The sequence below is a fragment of the Tupaia chinensis genome, unplaced genomic scaffold (genome assembly GCF_000334495.1).
Source record: "Tupaia chinensis unplaced genomic scaffold, TupChi_1.0 Scaffold141724_1, whole genome shotgun sequence".
NCBI lineage: Eukaryota > Metazoa > Chordata > Mammalia > Scandentia > Tupaiidae > Tupaia > Tupaia belangeri.
The window spans coordinates 26,415-29,465 of NW_006201581.1; positions in this window are offsets into that span (position 1 = coordinate 26,415).

Below are 3,051 nucleotides of genomic sequence, written 5' to 3' on the forward strand. Positions count from 1 at the left end.
AGGCGAATGCCGTTGGCTTTGTAAAGTTATTTCATCTATGTCCTTGTACATTTCTCTGTGTTCATGTTTAATGAGATTTGCAATCTTGATGCTGATTATTATAATGCTTTAAAAATAACTAATACAAGGAGCCAGCAGGTAGCGTGATAGTTAAGGCTGACAGAGGTTCAAGTCCCAGATCCAGAGGCTTGATAATCACACGTGCTTGCCCAAAATCCCAAGAGGAGAACGGAGGAAAAGGGATTGCAGTGTGACCATCCCTCCTGGGGAGTGATTTCTCATCTTCCCTCTCACTGTGTTTCTCTGGTGTATGCACATGTCCTATGGCAAAAACCTAAAATAAATAACTAACAAAGACAGATGAAAAATATTGTTTTAAGAGTTTCAGTTGCTTAATACTGTTACAGCTCTGAGTTTGGCAACTTCGATCACCAGTATAAGCAGGTGTGGTGCAGCGGTGGTCCAAGTACCTGCAAAGGTAAAGGCCACGTGGCCTGCGGTGGGTTCAGAACTCCAAGTCCGCCTAAGAGCCTACCAGACACACACACAGGTGCCCAGGATCCTGAAGAGCTGGAGGGCTGGAGGAAGGAGATCGTGGCATGGCAAGGGCCTGTCAGTGGTGCCTCTCTCTCTCTTTTGTATGCATGACCTATCATAGGGAATAAAACCAGATAGACTATAAAATTTTCACAAAAAGTTAAGAGTATTGGTGTCACTAAACATGTTCAACGTAACAGAAGAAGATTCAATCTGCCTTTTATTCTGCCAGATCATTTGATACTCCTGAGAAATATTTATTAAATGACTTTATAGGGGCTGGCAGGTGGTGGGGTGGTTAAGGGTGCTGGACTCCCATGTGGCTGACCGTGGTTCAAGTCCTGCCAGTGACTTACTTTCTCATTCTCTGTCTATCTCTCTGCCTCTCGCTCTTGCTCTTGTTCTGTCCCTTTCTGGTCAAATTAAACAAAGTTAAATAAAATAATTCTTTAAAAAAATGACTTTATAAGTAAAGTGTGTATAGTAACCCTATATACATGTCTATCTTCTATCTACATAAGTTATAAATAGAAATGTATAAATACCACACTATGGCATTCTAACCTATTTAAAGTGAGTTAACTTACAAAAAACTCTCAATACATGTTATCCTAGCAGCAGACAGGCTGCTCCTATAACATGCTCAACATTCCTCAATGACTTCCCATTGCTTCTAGGGTTAAGGCCAACATTATTTTTTGGGGGAGAGGTTTTTGCTATAGGGCACTTGTGCTCGCCAAAAAGGCAGAGACAGAGAGATAGAAGGCGAGAAATCACCCCCACCCCCGGGGGGGGGGATGGCGACACCGCAATCCCTTCTCCTCCATTCTCCTCTTGGGATCTTGGGCACGCATGCACCTGCCCCGGCATGAGTTTAAGCCACTGGGTCCGGGACTCGAACCACAGTGGACTACATGGGAGTCCAGCGACATAGCCATTATGCTAACTGCTGGTCCCAAGGCCAAAATTCTTAATGTGGGCTACAAATTTCTACCCATTTCTATACCCTTATCTTGTACCATGTTCTCCCAGGCTCTGCATGACCAGCCACACCGGACTGCCTTAGTGTTTGACCATCTCACAGGACCTTTGCACATGTTTTCACTCTGTCTAATCTTCTTTCTGTGCCTGCCACCTGTTGTTCTTTAGCTTTTGCTCACCCATCAGATCATAGTTCAGTAGTCACTTCCTTAAGGAACCCCTCATCTCAAACTCCCTTATCTCAGTTGGATTCTCTTTTTTATGTGCATTCATGAACTATGTTTCTTTCCTATTTGGCACTTAACCTCATTTGTTAGGTGTATTTGTTATTCATTGTTGCATAACAAATCATGCCAAAATTTAGCAGCTTAAAAGAGCAAAAAATTATTATCTCAGGGTTCCTGAGAATCAAGAATCAGGATCATATAGACTGGATGATGCTGGCTCAGGGTCTCTCCAGAGGCTATCATAAAGATGTCAGTCAGAGGGACCAGCAGTTAGCGTAATGGCTATGTCGCTGGACTCCCACGTAGTCGACCGCAGTTCGAGTTCCGGACCCGGTAGCTTAAACTCATGCCAGGCACGTGTGTGTGCATGCCCAAGATCCCGAGAGGAGAATGGAGGAGAAGGGATTGTGGCATGACCATCCCCCCTGGGGGGTGATTTCTCGCTTTCTGTCTCTCTGTCTCTCTCTCTCTGTCTGGCGAGTGCACGCGCCCTATAGCGAAAAACCTCTCCAGAAAAAAAGGAAAAAAAAAAAAAAGATGTCAGTCAGGCCATTGTCATTTGAAATCCCACCTGGAGCTGGAGGACCTGCTTCCAAATTCACTGATTTTGTTGATAAATGGCCTATAGCCTCTCCAGGGTTCTTCTGGAGTCTGAGCCTCCTAACAATTCCCTCTATGCTGTATTGAATGGAATACATCTCACACACTACAGACAGTTTTCTGTAAGTCTTTGTGTCATTTATTTTTGCTGCTAGTCAGTCTTGCACTTAATAAGTATATAATACATTTTTGTTGAATTCAGTCTGACTTCCAGATCTCTTTTAGTTCCTTATTTGTACTCAGTTCATAACACATCCAAGTCCTTGTACTAGCAAGACATAGAAAAGCATGTTGTGCCGATACTAATGGAAATTTGAGCTCTCGCCATATGAAATCATATCCTTTTCATATGTGCAAAAGGTAAATGTCCCACAAACAGTAAATTCTCTAGAGCATTGTAAGATATAATGTGAGCTACATTTTCACTAAATCCTAAATCAAACACCTTCACCCTGCGACTAATAAACCCACTATGCTCATTTGCAATGCCCTATAATATTATCATTATTGCCAACAGCAAGAACAACGTAAGTATGTTTGAAAACAGAAAAATTATTCTGTGTTATATAAATAATATTCAGTGGTAAATAAAACTGGTGGAAATTTGTCAAATGAATGAACAGATGAGACTGCCTCTAGATTTATCTGACTTGCTACAAAAGTAGATGTTTTTGTGTTTTAATGAATGAAATGTACTTGAAACACA